The 18,599-nt window shown below is 37.3% G+C and overlaps 1 long non-coding RNA gene and 2 other non-coding genes across 3 annotated transcripts; all 3 read right to left on the bottom strand.

Moving 5' to 3' along the window:
• Positions 1–12,074: 12,074 nt before the first annotated feature.
• On the bottom strand, positions 12,075–12,253 carry LOC133849600 (5.8S ribosomal RNA). Its single transcript, XR_009895390.1, has one exon. It is a non-coding gene; the product is annotated as a 5.8S ribosomal RNA (ribosomal RNA).
• A 552-nt stretch (positions 12,254–12,805) lies between these two features.
• Positions 12,806–14,788, bottom strand: LOC133849610 (small subunit ribosomal RNA). The gene has a single exon (XR_009895399.1). It is a non-coding gene; the product is annotated as a small subunit ribosomal RNA (ribosomal RNA).
• Positions 14,789–17,943: 3,155 nt separating this feature from the next.
• On the bottom strand, positions 17,944–18,234 carry LOC133848605 (uncharacterized). The gene is made up of 2 exons (XR_009895281.1): positions 18,194–18,234; positions 17,944–18,137 (listed from the first exon to the last, which is right to left on the bottom strand). It is a non-coding gene; the product is annotated as an uncharacterized LOC133848605 (long non-coding RNA).
• Between the last annotated feature and the right edge of the window lie 365 nt (positions 18,235–18,599).

Below are 18,599 nucleotides of genomic sequence, written 5' to 3'. Positions count from 1 at the left end.
TTATTATTACTTTTAGTAACTGACACAAATATTATATACACTCTCGTTGATGGCTTGCGAACTACTGGCCTGCATTTGAGCGCGAGCCATCATCCCTCTCTGCAGAGTCATCGTTGGCGCTCTCCGTATCTACTCGCACCGGTTCCCACAGTTATGAACCTAACGGTTTTAAATTATGGGATTCTATCAATGAAAAATTTGTTGTTGCAAGAGATGTGATTGTTGATGAAACCAATATGTTTCACTCTAGAGCTGGAAAACATGATACAAAATTCCTGAATGATAGTAAGGATGTTAATCAAAGAGAATTCCTGAAAGATAGTAAGGAAAGTGATCATGGCAATTTTCCGAATGAAATTAAGGAAAGAGATGAAATTGTAATCCTGAATGATAGTAAGGATGTTAATCAAAGAGAATTCCTGAAAGATGGTAAGGAAAGTAATCATAGAAATTTCCCGAATGAAAGTACGGAATGTATTGTAAGCAAACAGCCTAGACAAATTGAATGTGATGAAAATTCAATTGATTGCATTGACAACAACAATGATATTGAAATATTCACTAGACGAAGTGAAAGATTAAAAGGAAAGCAACAGATATCTTACAGTGAAGACAATACAAATTTTAATATGTTCGTTATGAATGCTCATACAATTTTTAATGACGTCCCAAATTCATATGAGGAAATCAATTGTAGAAATGACAAACTTCTTTGGGAGGAAGCCATTAAAGCTGAGCTGAAGTCTCATGAAGAAAATAATACTTGGACAATTGTTAAAAGGCCTGAAAACAAAAACATCGTTGATAGCAGATGGGTATTTTCTATTAAACATGACGAATTTGGAAATCCTATAAGGTATAAAGCAAGGCTAGTTGCTCGTGGGTTTACTCAACAGTTCCAAGTCGACTATAACGAAACTTTTGCACCAGTTGCTAGAATTTCAAGTTTTCGACTCATATTATCACTATCAGTTCAATACAATTTAAAAGTACATCAAATGGATGTAAAGACAGCATTTTTGAATGGAATACTGAATGAAGAAATATATACGCAAACTCCCCAAGGTATCCCATGGAATATTCAAAATGTGTGTAAGCTAAATAAGGCAATTTATGGACTCAAGCAAGCAGCTAGATGCTGGTTTGAAGCTTTTGAGCAAGTATTAAAAGATTGTGGATTTGTTAACTCTCCTGTCGATCGTTGCATATGTATAAATGAAAAAGGCAATATCAAAGAAAACATATATGTTTTGTTATATGTTGATGATGTGGTAATAGCAACCGGAAATGTGGAAAGAATGAATAGCTTTAAAAACTATTTAATAAAAAAATTCAAAATGATATTTCATTGGGATAAGAGTAGAAACATTTGAAGATAGAATTTGCTTAAGCCAGTCTGCATATATTAAAAGGGTTTTAAATAAATTTAATATGGAAAACTGCAATCCAGTATCCCACTACCAAGCAAACTAAATTACGACCTACTTAATTTAGACACAGATTGTAATGCTTCATGCCGAAATCTTATAGGCTGCTTAATGTACATAATGCTTTGTACACGTCCCGACTTAGCCACTGCTGTAAATATTTTAAGCAGATATAATAGCAAAAATAATTTGGAGCTATGGCAATGCTTAAAAAGGGTACTTAGATATTTGAAAGGAAATATTAATATGAAATTGATCTTTAAGAAAAATCCCTCTTATGAAAATATCTTAGTTGGCTTTGCAGACTCCGACTGGGGCGGCAGTAATATTAATAGGAAAAGTACAACGGGATATTTATTTAAAATGTTCGATACGAATCTAATTTGCTGGAATACCAAAAGGCAAAATTCGGTAGCAGCTTCATCAACTGAAGCAGAATACATGGCTTTATTTGAAGCTGTAAGAGAAGCCTTATGGTTAAAATCTTTACTAGAGAGTGTTAATATAAAGCTTGAAAGACCTATTAAAATTAATGAAGACAACCAAGGTTGTATCTCTATTGCTAACAATCCCACTTGCCATAAAAGATCCAAACACATTGATATTAAATATCATTTTGCCAGAGAGCAAGTGGAAAATAATGTTATTTGTATTGAGTATATATCCACAGAGAATCAACTTGCTGACATCTTTACCAAGACGTTGCCAGCTGCAAGATTCAACGAACTACGTACCAAGATTGGAATGCAAGATGACTGAATGGAGAACACTGTTTTTAATTTAATTGAATTCACTATTTTTATTTGCATTATTTAGATAACGAAAACTAACTGAATTATTTGTTTAATTGTTTTGTTTGATACTTTAAAAATATTTTTTTTTAACAAAATGAAGTATGAAATATTGTTATGTTAAGTTAAGAAGTGGTCTGATCAGGTTTTTCTGGGTTTTCCTGATCCACGTAGCGAATGCTAGATCACATTGTTTACCCCAGAACGCACACAAGCCACAGTAGACTAAGTTTATAATGAAACTAATTTTTAATTTTGTTTACTATTCTAAATGTTATTTTTGAGGGGGCGTGTTGAATATCCCATATTCAAAAAATAACATTTGGTATTTTTCTTTATTAAGTATTTTGATATAATTAGAATTAGGTCACATTGAAATGTAACTCGATCTCTTTTGCGTCTGCTAGCTGTGGAGTGTGGTTGTGTTGCGTGCTTGAAAGGAGCTTAAAGCCAATGAAATATAAAATAACATAAAAACTAAATCTGTGTTTAATTAATCAATCAGAGTAGTAAAATACATTTTTACCTCAAAATATCAACATACCCGCTACCCATTTTTAATAAGGGCCAAATATTGCGGTATTATTTTCAAATTATACCGAAAATACTAAAAAATACTAAAAATATACCAAATGGTATGTTTGATATATCGATACAGGACACCATTCAAAATATACCACAGGAGGCACAATGTACCAGATTGTCGGCCAAAGCAACTAAAAGCCCTAGTAAGTAGGCGTTTTTGCCCATACAAAAGTATTTCTTTAATAACTTCCACAATTTTTATCTGATCGCAACCAAATCAGAAATCATAAATTCGCAACTCTAGCTTCAAAATTGCGATTGTTATTCGATTTTTTTGATTTGCGGGAGCGGAAGTGGGCGTGGCAAAAATTTGAAACAAACTTGATCTGCGTGCAAGCATAACAAATGCTGTCGAAAAGCTCTATACCTCTATCTTTTATAGTCTCTGAGATCTAGGTGTTCATACGGACAGACGGACAGACCGACAGACGGACATGGCTAGATCCTCTCGGCTGTTGACGCTGATCAAGAATATATATACTTTATAGGGTCGGAGATGCCTCCTTCTACCTGTTACATACATTTAAAGGTGCACTACGAAACAAGAAAATTAAAATTACATCTATCGCTTATGTCTGAATACTAATTGAAACAATCGTAACAAAAGAAAAATAAAAGTGCAGATCAATTAAATCGATTTAAAAGCGAAGCGCCAACACATATTAAAATTAAAAATAATAAATACAATCGCAATTATTATAGATTAAAAGAAATAGTAGAAGTGCGATTAGGATAAAAAGAATGAAAATGCAAAAAAAAAATATCAAAACAAGAGTGCTAGAAAATTGTAAAGAAAAGAATGAGATAAAATAAATAGTTGTTCAAAATCAATTCGGAAATTAAAAAAAATTGAAAAGTCATGTGTAGAAACGAACATGAATTAGAAGTAAAATTTTGTTTAAATTAATTAATAATTGGTTGTACTAAAGATTAATAGTGTTTAATTCAAAAATGTTCTTATTGTGCAAAAAAATTTTTTTTTATTATAAAGCACCTAAAAAAAATGTGCATCTTGTACAAACATATTTATTCTTGCACATTACGCACATGAAAAATTCTCGCAACTAAAAGAGTTTATAGAAAAGTTAAATAAGAATAATAAAATTGATAAAAGTTGCGCAAATAAATTAATTCTTAATAAATAGAAATAAAATGAAATGAAACACAGCCGTTGAAAACAAAACGAATTTAAAATAAACAAATTATACGTATTATTAAACAAATAAATATTAAACAATTAGGAAAAAGCAAATACGGCACAAAATTGAAACATTCTCAAATACAATTTAAAAATAATTAGATTTAAATATTATATATTTTGTCTGTTATATTATATCATTTTTTAAAGTTACTTTTTACTCGTTTATAATGTATTATTTCTTATATTATATAATTACTCCTTTAATTAAAATAATTTGAACATGGAATAATTTCTCTTTTGATTAGCCGAACCTGGCCTTAGGCTCCACCGTCGTAGAGCCCAAAAAGGGATCACCAGAGCCATGCTCTGTTGCTTGTGATTATAGGATGGGTGGGGGATCCTTGTCACGTAACACCGGTGACAAGATGGTAACCTGAATCTCGCACTCTCTTCTTCTCTCTCTCTCTCTTCTTCTCCCACTCTTTCTTTCTCGCTTTCTCTGCAGAACCATGGAAACTTTAGTTTTTTTTTATACCCGCTACCCATAGGGTAGAAAGTATATATATTCTTGATCAGCGTCAACAGCCGAGACGATGTAGCCATATCCGTCTGTCCGTCCGTCCGTCTGTCCGTCTGTCCGTATGAACACCTAGATCTCAGAGACTATAAGAGATAGAGCTATAATTTTTTTTCGACAGCATTTGTTATGTTTGCACGCAGATCAAGTTTGTTTCGAATTTTTGCCACGCCCATTTCCGCCCCTGCAAATCAAAAAAATCGATTAACAAGCGTTAAAGTTAGAGTTGCCAATTTTGGTGTGTATGATAACTACTATATTAGTTATGAATCCTGAAAATTTGGTTGCGATCAGATAGAAATTGTCGAAGTTATTAAAGAAATACTTTTGTATGGACAAAAACGCCTACTTACTAGGGTCTGAGTTGCTTTGGCTGACAATCTGGTATATTGCGCCGTCTATGGTATATTTTGAAAGCGGTACTATATCGATATACCACATATACCATTTGGTATATTTTTAGTATTTTTGTAGTATATTTGGTATATTTTGAGAATAATACCGCAAAATATATTGCTTTCATTCAAAATGGGTAGCGGGTATCTCACAGTCGAGTACACTCGACTGTAGCTTTCTTACTTGTTTTTATTTCTCTTCCGGTTAGTGTTCTAGCTTTTCTTTTTTGTCGCAGCACGCTCAATTCTAGACTTATTAATGATAGCGCGCAGCGAATATAGGATAGATTTGTGGAAGCAAGACCACCACCCCCAAAAGCCGACGAGCTAGAGCCGGATACTATAGCGTGCACCGCACCCACAGATCGTCCGTTCACCCTTGCGGAATATATCGTTGCACGTTACAGCCCAAAAAAATCGAACACGTGAACGTTCACCTCGAAAACGTAGTCGGAGTCGGGGTCGAGGTCGCGTGTCCCGAGACGGGACGGTGAGGGTATAGAGGACGTTACGAAACGAAAGGACGGAAACATGACGCAGTGCCACATCCAAGCCAAACGAATACGTGAATGTCTAACGTATTCGAAATCGGAGCGGAGGAAGGAAGACGTGATGAACGTTAAAAAAGGATGGGAACGTGATGTAATTCAGACGAGAGTACAACACCATTTCCAAGACACTTGAAGATAAAATAGAAAATCTGAAAGAAAAGCCGAATAGTGCTGTGAAAAATTCCATTTCCCTTAAAGATATATTATTCTTCTTTTCATGTTCTGTATGTAACATAATTTTATTTCCAAATACATTGTTTAAAATCGATTCTCTAAATTTGCATACATTTTTATAATTTTTTTTTTGATTTTTGTGAGCGAACAGTATAGAAATGACAGGCACATGTATCGACTCCATCCTCCACATCGTTCTGAGCCCAACAGCAGGATGTGAAATGTTGTCCATGAACATTAGAAACCAATGGTCCATCACATATTCTATTCCATGTGTTCAGGAAAAATTTTATCGTTAAACATTTTCATAAAATTATTTATTCTAGTTATAAGTTGTTGTATCGAAATATGAGTTGTGAAGTTGGTTTTGTTTTCAGTCAATATCATTTTTAAATTTCTTTCGATCCGTTGACGTCTACTCGTAATGATTTCCAAAAGGTGAATGAAGAAATATTTTTAGAGATCATTATACGATACGTTGAACTAATCCGGTCAGTGGGGTATATTCAACTAGACGATCGTGAATGAGAAGACAATATACCTTTGTATTCAACTCACTTGATACTCTTAGTTCAGTTGAAATTTTAACATCAATTGGCCTGATTTGACCGACTCGTTTTGATATGAAAGATCAACAACAACAATAGGAGCCTTTGACTTGAAGTCTAGTGGTGATAAAAGTGGACGAGGCTCACGGTTGTAGTAACTCTCTTGGAATTTCACGTACATATCATACAAGGCAGCAAACCGATTTTCATTGAATTTTACATTTAAATCTTCATATGGATAGACTTCAGAATTTAAATACACTTTTGCATTTCTCAAATTGTTTGTAATTATATGGCCATTTAATGTAAACGCAATGACTGCAAACCGTGGACGTTCTCTATTTGCAGCTAGCTTAACGTTCCATATATGATGAGTCCCCTGTACCAACGAGGAATTTTTATAACAATCCCAGCTGCGGAATGAAAGTGGAAGTGTAGCTCCACTTTTGACTACATTGAACATTTTAATTTTAGTAGTATCGCTTGGAACAATGTGGGGTACTTTCCAACTAATGCTCTGTATAGCAATTTTATATTCAACACCTCCGACTGTTCACTGTTTCAAACATATCATTCATATTTTTAGCTAGCAAGAGAATGAGTTCATGTTTACAATTTAATATAACTTTTTTATGATCTTCAGCGAATCCCATTAGCATTTTTAGTGGTATTGAAAAGCTGAAATGACCTCCGGAAGATATACTCTCTCCTCCACTCCACCCGGCATTACGATAACATAGAGACTCCTGTCGACCAATAGAAAGAAAGTTTTTCAGAGTAGATGTGATTCCAGTAAACTGTGTTCTATCCAGTTCGCATCCGTTCAATTCATATTTTATTTCATCCAAAAAATAGGCCATGCAATTATTTTTAAGCAAGCCGGCAACATCATTTATTGTAGTTGAGCCCGAATTTTGGTTAGTAATTTTACTAAGTGTCCCTTCAAAGTGGAGGAATCTTTCAGACGGCAACACATACAAATCTTGGTTTTGTATTGTAATACGAACTTCACCATTTGTTTTGAAGTTCTGCTGATATGGGTAATAAGTGTGATATTCTTTTTCGTGATACTCTCTCATCATTGTGAGGTTTATCTTGCACAAAAAAAATTTCATTCATTTGAAATGAAGGTTGTAATTTTACTGAGTATTAAATCCAAGCGATTTTAAAATCTGTTTATATTTTAATGATACCGCAGGTCGTGGATATGATGGTCCTCGAGATGATAATGATGATGATGCTTTCACTTCACCTTTACATTTAGTAATGGGAGTTGTGAGGTGATGTGACGACCTTTTAATAATCATTCTGTTGCTCGTAAATGAAGACGAATTGATATAGTTTCCCCTCGAAAATTGATTAATTCCCCCTCCCGATCAGTTATCCGTACTTCGAGCGTGCTTATTTCTCTAGTGTTGATAGGTAAATAAATCAACATTGATTCCAAATTCATGAAGCACATGATTTGGTCTATTACCTAATTGTATTTGTTTAGGGGGGCGTCTTCCAGATAAATAATAACACTTGCACTTTGTGATTTTTGGAAATTGTAAACTTTACAATTACTTTTATTGCACACTTGAAAAATACACTTGTTGTGCCGGTCAGAATAGTAGAACATAACATATGTTATCAGGAAAAAGCACTAAAAGTGGGCAGGGTGACCAACATGAGGATAAACTAGATCAGTGACTTCGCGTGTGACAAAGTCACACGCACAGTATACTAACTTTGTCGCTATCGATATCAATCGATCGCGACCACACTGTCAGCTGTTTTGAGTGGTCACTCCTGCCATCATCTGGCATCAACATCCTCCCCCCCTTGCAATGAGTTGCAAACGGATTTATTGTCCACATGGACCGGACAGAATCCAACTCAATGTGGAATTCTGGGCCATTGGCAAGTCGTTGGTGCTCGGCAGGATGCCATGTGGAATGATGTGAGGATACACATCAGTGCCGAGCACCAGGGACGGAGGGGGCAAGGATGTGAGCGAAGTTGGAAACTCCCCAGAGGTGAGGCCTGCTCATGGGGGACGGCGAGCGGGAACGTGGCCGTGCTGGAGTTCAAGATCGAGTCGTTTCCGGCTGGTCGTCGCGTCGTCACTGACGACTTGGCATTCACGTATTTGGCTGGTTCCACCAAATAAATTTCTGGTTTTTGGGTCCCATGGCAGCAATCATGTAATAGAGTTGAGGCCCATCCACACGGAGAAGGGCTTACAACATGGAATGAAACAAGAACAAATAATTATTACAGTAGCTTCTTTACAGTATAGGACAGCACAGGACGACGAATAGAGAAACGAAGTAGGAGGTTATTCGTCTTTGTGTCGATGCCTATCTGGTTTGGATGAATGATGAGGCAGATACAAATTAGGAGTGGTGACGGGCTTCCGGAATGGAAGAGTCACCCGAGATCTGCTGCGTGAAGTTGTGTTTTCGCAGCTAACCAGCTTCGACGGAATATCCTCCGCCTCCCAAACTTTGGAGCTTAGTCTGTCGAGTTGATCGTCTGCTTGATAGCGACTCTTGTCGAAAACGCAGAGACAGTTGTCGACACATTCTGGGAGACGGGGCCGGTGAGACTCAACCAAACACGGTTTGTTGGCCAAGGAGTGAGCCACAAATGTTTGGCCGGGTACCGCTCAGGATGACTGACGGAAGGATATCCGCGCCAATTAAGATGTCAATCTGAGCACTTTTGTAGAAGTTTGGATCTGCCAGTTCAATCGCTGGTAGATCCTTTAGGAAGCCTTTCGGCACACGGAATGATGGCAGCTTGTCTGCCAGTTGTGGAATAACGAACGCTGAGGTCTCGATATGGAGCCTCGGCTTCATTGGACAACCAATGCTGAAGTTGCATAACTTCTGCGGTTGGGCCGCAATTGCATGATTCAGCCCAGATACTTGGGCTTGCACGGATTGGAATGGCAACTTTATGCGCTGGAATAAACGCTCAGAAATGAAAGTCGCTTCGACCCCGAGTCGATTAGTGCTCGTGCGGTGTAGGTAGTACCTAGATGGGATACATTGACAACCGCCGTGCCGAGAAGGATGTTCTGAGCGTTAATGGCAAAGTAATTTTGCACATTTGTTGCCGATTGATTCGGAGTGGACTGTATGTTGAAGAGTGTGGCTGAAGTGGAAGAGGAAGAGGCACCATTGTGAGCACTATCGCCCCGATGGAGAAGAGTGTGGTGCCGCCCCTTGCATGTCAAGCAATTGTGCGCACTCGTACACTCTCAGAGTTGGTGACCTCTTGCGAAACAGTTTAAACAGAGACTTTTCTGTTTGATGTAGCTCATCCGATCATTGACCGAAATTTCACGGAAGCTTGGACAAACCCGGACAGGGTGATTCTCCTTTGAGCACAAGTCACACGATTTGCCTCTCTGAGTGACTCGGGCCTTGAAAGAGTTAATTCGCTTTCAACTCTGCTGTGGGCGGGATGGTCCAGCGGTAGAGTTCTGCGAGGTTTTTTGCGTCACGTCCTCAACAGCCTCGAGCGTACGATAACGCTCGTTGAGGAATGTGCTCATGTCCTGCCATGCGGGAATCTTGGTCTTGTCCACCAATGATTGCTCCCATAGTGAGAGTGTAAGTTTGGGGAGCTTGGATGAGCAAAGAAAGACCAGGATGCAGTCGGCGAAAGGACTAGAGACTGAAATGTCTGAGTGGTCAAGAGCGGTCAAGCACCGCTGAATTGTGCCATGCAGCTCCTTAATCGCTGCTCCAGACTCTTGCGAAACCGTGGACAGGTTGAAGAGAATTTTTAACTGGCTCGTTATTAACAAGCGCTTATTTTCGAATCGCTCGCAGAGAGCACTCCAAGCCGACGCGAAACCATCGTTCGTCAGCGGAAATTTGGCTACGATCTCATTGGCCTCATCTGCGGTTTTTGAATTGAGATGGAATAGTTTCTCAACCGGAGTCAACCTCGGATTGTTGACGTAGATGGCCGTGAAAAGATCACGGAAGGTCGGCCACCGCAAGTAATCCCCACGGAATACTTCGATGTCGACTGGAGGAGCCGGCAGCCACTGGAGTACACAGGAGGAGCGGATGCTTCACTCCTGGTTGATTCGGAAACTTGTGTAATTTGCCCCTTTACATGGGCGAGACACCGCTCATACACTGCATAGCAGTGGTCATATTTCGCCTCCATGGCCTGTATGCCTTCGTTGTCGCCGTCTCGATGCAGTGCATCAGCGCACGTGGCATAAGCGGTCTCTACACTGTCCCAGAGGGCTTGCAGGCGGTCACGACGGATCTCGTACGTGTGTACATTGTCGTCTTCGGCTGCAGGCCCTCTGACCCGACTCTCAAAGTGCACCAGTCTGTCAGAGACGGCGACGAAGTTGCTGAGAGCCATCGCACGGGTGTTGCTAAGTTTAGCCTGGACGGATCGTGTAGTTGCAGAAGAAGCAGACAGCGACGGACGATCAACTTTGACTCGGAGTTGAGCGGCAGGAGTGGCGGATTTGGACGTATACGGAAATGGATATGATAATATATATGTTGTATGTGTAATAACGGATTTCAATATATAATATCAATTTATAAGGAGCATATACGGAGTGTATATGTAACGTGTACGGAAGTGTACGTGTATGTATGTGATACTATATGTATATTATATGTGTAATAATGGACTTATATATATATATTATCAGTATATATGGAACATATACGGAGTGTATATGTGTGTAAGTGTCGTGTATGGAAGTGTACGTGTATGTATGTGTGTCGTATGTGGATGTATATATGTCGTATGTATATGTATATATATATAGGTATATATAAATATATGGAGTGTAGTGGATCTACGCGCGTTTGTTCTTAATAGAGTGCAACTTCCTTGTTATTTAGAGTAAAATAACACGAAGAGGTCGCATACACTGGAGTGTGTCAAAAGCAGACAAACGCGAAACGACAGAGATGTCACAAAGTACATACAACAGCGGCCAAATTGGAAAATATAAGCGAACTCTTTTAAAGTGTATAAATACTTACACATAAATATACATATAAAGATATATATATATATATACGGTGCAAAGTATACACAAAGTAGAAAAGATTGCGGAAAGAAAGCCGGTAGAACGCTTATGTACTTATATATATGCTGTGTCACATATATATAATGTACAAAGAAAAAGAATATGGCGCGAACACGACACTTGCACAAAATGTATGGAGAATGTATGAAAGTGTATCACTTATCTTGAAAAAACCAATGCTATTGCTGGGGTCGAGCGAATCCAATCATATATCCGGCTCGAAGGACCAAAATGTGTATCTTCAGATAAGTAAACAACACTTTCACTTTGGAATTATTGGAGAATTGTAAACTTTACAATTACTTTTATTGCACACTTGAAAAAATACACTTGTTGTGCCGGTCAGAATAGTAGAACATATGTTGTAGGAAAAAGCACTAAAAAGAGGGCAGGGTGACCAACGTGAGGATAAACTAGATCAGTGTGACTGCGCGTGTAACAAGGTCACACGCACAGTATACTAGCTTTGTCACTATCGATATCAATTGATCGCGACCACACTGTCAGCTGTTTTGAGTGGTCACACCTGCCATCATCTGGCATCGACAATTCTCTATACCATATTCGTTAATAAGAGGCAATTCTAGTTTATAAAATAATATATTTTATGCTAGACATTCCTCAGTATTATTTGAAATGAATAAAGAACATATAATTCTTCAAATTTCTCATGCAACAGAGTTTTAGTATATTCATTTATTAATTCATATTATGAATATCTTAACCGAGAACTTTTTAGATTCACACTTATATTATCCAACAATATACAATGTGCTTAAAATTCCGAAAAATTTTAAACAACTTTTTTAGCATAGTCTTACAACCCTCAACCATATGTAGTCCAAGCAGCACTAAAAAATTAATTAAAGTACATAACAGCATGGACTGCGATATGCGTTCAAAATGTCGATGTTCATGTGTCCTGCAGTTCACACGATGACGCACAGTTTGCTGCGTTCTTCATCGACCCATGAGCCGAGTGATCCACCGCTTAGAGTGATACAATTTTTTATTTCATTACGTTAATAATATTTTTATTGAAAGAAATTAAAAATACACCATTTTACTGGCATATATCAATTCCTTCAATAAAATTTATTTTATACCTAAATAAATGTTGCGAAATGTCTTAGTTTTACATAATCGATAATAATAAGATATATGACAAGTATATTTTAGCTAAATTTATTTATTATGATCAACATATGTAAAGCGTTAACATGCAAACAGGTACAGCATTGTTTTTCTTTAGGTGTTGCGAACCAATGTATGCGCACAATACATTTTGCAACGCATGTATATTATAGTACATATACACGCAGTTTTTTATTTTATCCAAAACACATAAAACACTCTTAATACAGTATATAATAATAATAATACATAACAAACGGTTTTTAGCTAATTTAAATTATTATATGTTGCATAATTGTATCTCATATGATTGAATAAAATATTTATATTTATTAGTTACTTAATTTATTAAATATTGCAATTCCCTAAAAGAGAAAAACAAATTTAATTTATTAACGGTTAGATGCATTAAAATAATAATGATCCTTCCGCAGGTTCACCTACGGAAACCTTGTTACGACTCTTACTTCTTCTAAATAATCAAGTTCGGTCAACTTTTGCGAAACAACCGCAACACACAAGGCGTCACAGTGATCACGTCCGGAGACCTCACTAAATAATTCAATCGGTAGTAGCGACGGGCGGTGTGCACAAAGGGCAGGGACGTAATCAATGCGAGTTAATGACTCACACTTACTGGGAATTCCAAGTTCATGTCAACAGTTTCAGTTCACAATCCCAAGCATGAAAGTGGTTCAGCGGTTTACCCGGACCTCTCGGTGTACGAAATACACGTTGATATTTTCATTGTAGCGCGCGTGCAGCCCAGGACATCTAAGGGCATCACAGACCTGCTATTGCTCAATCTCATTATTGCTAGACGCAATTTGTCCATTTAAGAAGCTAGTGTCTTTATAATGGGATAAACCAACAGGTACGGCTCTACTTATATAAACACATTCAAACACAATAAACATTGTACTGCCACCAGGAATGAAGGCTATATAAGCTTCAACACCATAATCCCGAAGATATCTATTTAATATATTTGAGTCTCGTTCGTTATCGGAATTAACCAGACAAATCACTCCACGAACTAAGAACGGCCATGCACCACCACCCATAGATTCGCGAAAGAGCTATCAATCTGTCTTACACACTTATGTTCGGACCTGGTAAGTTTTCCCGTGTTGAGTCAAATTAAGCCGCAGGCTCCACTCCTGGTGGTGCCCTTCCGTCAATTCCTTTAAGTTTCAGCTTTGCAACCATACTTCCCCCGGAGCCCAAAAGCTTTGGTTTCCCGGGAAGCGACTGAGAGAGCCATAAAAGTAGCTACACCCAATTGCTAGCTGGCATCGTTTATGGTTAGAACTAGGGCGGTATCTGATCGCCTTCGAACCTCTAACTTTCGTTCTTGAGTAATGAAAACATCTTTGGCAAATGCTTTCGCTTAAGTTAGTCTTACGACGGTCCAAGAATTTCACCTCTCGCGTCGTAATACTAATGCCCCCCAAACTGCTTCTATTAATCATTAATTCTTGATCTGAAAACCAATGAAAGCAGAACAGAGGTCTTATTTCATTATCCCATGCACAGAATATTCAGGCATTTAAAGCCTGCTTTAAGCACTCTAATTTGTTCAAAGTAATTGTACCGGCCCACAATAACACTCGATGAAGAGCACTAATGCAGGTTTTTATATAGGAGGAACATATAAAAAAAGTACAAGTACCTAAATATATATAAGAACTCCACCGATAATACGCTTACATACAACAATACAATTGTAAGTTGCACTACCCGTATGAAGCACAAGTTCAACTACAAACGTTTTAACCGCAACAACTTTAATATACGCTATTGGAGCTGGAATTACCGCGGCTGCTGGCACCAGACTTGCCCTCCAATAGGTCCTTGTTAAAGGATTTAAAGTGTACTCATTCCAATTACAGGGCCTCGGATATGAGTCCTGTATTGTTATTTTTCGTCACTACCTCCCCGAGCTGGGAGTGGGTAATTTACGTGCCTGCTGCCTTCCTTAGATGTAGTAGCCGTTTCTCAGGCTCCCTCTCCGGAATCAAACCCTGATTCCCCGTTACCCGTTGCAACCATGGTAGTCCTAGATACTACCATCAAAAGTTGATAGGGCAGACATTTGAAAGATCTGTCGTCGGTAAGAGACCATACGATCTGCATGTTATCTAGAGTTCAACCAGTGTAACGATCTTGCGATCGCTTGGTTTTAGCCTAATAAAAGCACACGTTCCAGAAGGTCCGTGTTTCAATTGCATGTATGAGCTCTAGAATTACCACAGTTATCCAAGTAACTGTTAACGATCTAGGGAACCATAACTGATATAATGAGCCTTTTGCGGTTTCACTATTCATTCGTGTGTACTTAGACATGCATGGCTTAATCTTTGAGACAAGCATATAACTACTGGCAGGATTAACCAGAATTATGTTCATTTCTTTATGTAAATATATTTAAAATATAATTACATAAATCTTCAAATATGTAAAATACATGACAACTCACAAATATTTTTGAATAACAAATATTCATTAATTGTATATATATATAGTAATATATCCACCACCAGAATAATTTCTCGTACATGACAAACACTCATTATTATTCCCCTATCTTCCAAATTCTTTCCCACAAATCATATCATAAACATAAACATTTGTCGCGAGGGCACCAACTGTCACAAACAAAAAGATCCTATTACATTGGCAATCGTGCCACTTCCAAAAAATCCAAAGTCCATTAAAATTTTCCATTTGCAACTTGAGGACTCAGCATTACTACACTAACACAAACACAAAATATCACACGTATGTTAGCCCTAAGTCGTAATAAGAACTTTCATGTTAGAGCTCAGCATATTGTGAGTTTAGTTTTTAAAGACACTTTCCTCACTTAAGACGCGTAGCCCGCGAGCTTATAAATAAAAATAAAGTAGTCTATTAAGTAAACAAAAATAAATCCTTGTGTTTTATTTTTTTTACTGTTCGTGCACTGCGAACATCTAATTGGCGCAGCCGGTAGGATACGTCGTACTAGTTACTGAATCAAAAAAGCAGTCGTGAACCGCTAGAAGGACTTTAACATTGTCCTGGGTGAACGCGTCCTAGTTGGGAACTATACAAAACGTATCCGCGAAAAACATCTACGTGCGTGAGTGCGTTATTAAAACGGCAATACAAAAAACCTTGTAAAAAATCCGTCATAATAAAAAACTCAAAAAAACCCGAACCACGTGTGCAAATTAATAACAAATCAAAAATGGCAACCGAACTAACAGAAGCACACTTAAACCAGTGTATAAATCAAATCAAACACGTGCCAGCGTTTGATAACGGAGAAGAAAATTTGTCGGCATTTATAAACAGAATAGATTTTATTCTGTCTCTATACCCAACAACTGATGTACGCCAAAGCAGCGTAATCTTCGGTGCTATTGAACGACAACTGGATGGAGAAGCCTTGCGTACATCCCAGATTACGCAATCCAACAATTGGATGTCGCTGCGATCGTCCCTAATCGAGGAATTCAGGACACAGACACCTTATGAAGAGTTACTAAGAAGACTATACAACTCCAACTGGAATGGAAGTCTACGTAAGTTCGTCGAAGAGCTCGAGAGAAAATCCTATATTGTTAGCAATAAGTTAGCACTAGACACTGGCGGTAGCACAGCAATAATATACAGAAATGCACTAAAAATTACTACAAAAAATGTAATAACCAGAAAATTACCAGACAGGATATACATGACCTTAGCAAGGCATGATATAACTTCAATAAGCAAGCTAAAAGCTGTTGCTCAAACAGAAGGCATTTATGAGTCTTATGAGACTCAGAATAACCATAAAAGTGAAAACAATAGTCGTAGGAATCAAAATAAATCTTACGCAAACTATTCGAACAATTCTCATTCAGATGATTCGTCCAATTCAAAACCACAAATTTATTACTCACATTCAAATCAGAATAATCAAAATCTTCACCAAGAATTCAATAAAAAACTAAAGGAAGCTCAAACCCAAAACCCTTATAAATATTCGAGGGACACCTCAACAAGCCGTGGGCCTAACCCACCGGTAAAAAGACAAAGGGAAAGCCTAAGTGGCCAGTTCAAAATGGAGCAAGGTGAAAATTTTCATCAAAGTGCCTCGGAACTAAATGCAGAGCAAACACACCATACATAAGAATCAAAATGAATGAAGTAAACCTAAAATGTATCATTGATACAGGTTCTTCAATAAACCTTTTAAAACAAAATATTTTCAGTTTTCCAATTCATAAAAATCCAATCAATGTTCAAACAATTAATGGCACTACCGAATTATCAGAAAGTATACTTTTTGGTCCCAGCAGACTTTGCCCTACAAAACAAAAATTTTACATTCATAATTTCTTTGAAAATTATGATATGCTATTAGGAAGAGAATACTTAAAAGCCAGTAAATCCCAAATTGATTACGAAAATGGCACAGTTACATTAGGAGAATATACATTTACATTTCAAAACGAAGAAGAAAATTCTGAAGAAACTTACACAGAAGATTGTGCAAATCCACCCTTGACCGAAGATAGGCCATTCAACTTCGCAATCGAAGATGAATTAAAAGAGTGTAATGAGTTCAGACTTGAACAGAAGAGGTAGAAAAACTAAAAAAAGGTTTTACATGAATTTCGCGATATTCAGTACCGGGAGGTGAAAATTTGACTTTCACTAGTACGATTAAGCATTCAATTCAAATGAAACACGAAGACCCATTATATAAAAGACCCTATAAATACCCACAGGCTTACGATCAAGAAGTCAATAAACAAATCAACGAAATGATAGAGCAGGGCATAATTAAAAAATCAAAATCCCCTTATTGTTCACCCATCTGGATTGTTCCAAAAAAAATGGACGCTTCAGGAAAACAAAAATTCCGGTTAGTCATTGACTACCGAAACCGCAATGAAATAACCATTGATGACAAATTCCCCATACCAAATATGGATGAGATCCTAGACAAGTTAGGCAAATGCCAATACTTCACTACGATCGATCTTGCAAAGGGTTTCCATCAAATCCAAAAGGATCCCGATTCAATTGCAAAAACTGCCTTTTCAACCAAGCATGGTCACTACGAATTTACTCATATGCCCTTTGGGCTTAAAAAATGCTCCAGCGACTTTCCAGCGCTGTATGAATAACCTTCTTGAAGATCTGATCTTCAAGGATTGTCTAGTTTACTTAGATGATATTATTATCTACTCCACTTCATTGGAAGAGCACATATCATCCATTTCGAAAGTCTTCTCAAAACTTCGGGAAGCAAATTTGAATTTACAATTAGACAAATGCGAATTCATGAAGAAGGAAACTGATTTCCTCGGGCATGTAATCACCACGCAAGGTATAAAACCAAATCCAAACAAAATTAAGGCAATTGTTGAATTCCCAATACCAAAGACACCAAAAGAAATCAAATCATTCCTAGGTTTATGCGGATTTTATCGCAAATTTATACCCAATTTCGCAAATATTGCAAAACCCATGACAACAAAGTTGAAGAAAAACGCCACCATAAACATAAAAGATCCCACTTATGTGTCAGCATTTGAAAAATTCAAAGTTTTAATAACGTCCGATCCGATACTAGTTTATCCAAATTTCGAGAAACCATTCTCATTGACTACAGATGCTAGCAACTTCGCTATAGGCGCCGTTCTATCACAGGAACACAAACCCATTTGCTATGCAAGTCGAACTTTAAACGAACACGAATCAAACTATTCAGCTATAGAGAAAGAACTATTAGCTATCGTGTGGGCAACCAAATATTTCCGTTCTTACCTATTCGGTAGAAAATTCCAGATCCTAAGCGATCACAAACCACTAGTTTAGCTCAGTAACATTAAAGAACCAAACATGAAATTACAAAGATGGAAAATCCGATTACACGAATACGATTATCAAATCAAGTATTTACCAGGAAAAGAAAATAACGTAGCAGATGCACTTTCACGTATAAAAATAGAAGAGAATTTCTTAGGAGAAGATGCAATTAGCACAGGAGCAACAATACATAGTGCTCAAGAGGACAGTCAATATCACATACCAATAACCGAAAGACCTTTAAACTACTTTAACAGACAAATAGAATTCATAAAAGGTGACGATAATAAAGTTGAAACAAACCACTATTTTCATAAACTTAACATAAAAATTTCTTATAAGGAAATGAATAATCAATATGCTA

The sequence above is a fragment of the Drosophila sulfurigaster genome, chromosome X (assembly GCF_023558435.1).
Source record: "Drosophila sulfurigaster albostrigata strain 15112-1811.04 chromosome X, ASM2355843v2, whole genome shotgun sequence".
Lineage (NCBI taxonomy): Eukaryota > Metazoa > Arthropoda > Insecta > Diptera > Drosophilidae > Drosophila > Drosophila sulfurigaster.
This window is presented reverse-complemented; position numbering and strand designations above follow the sequence as displayed.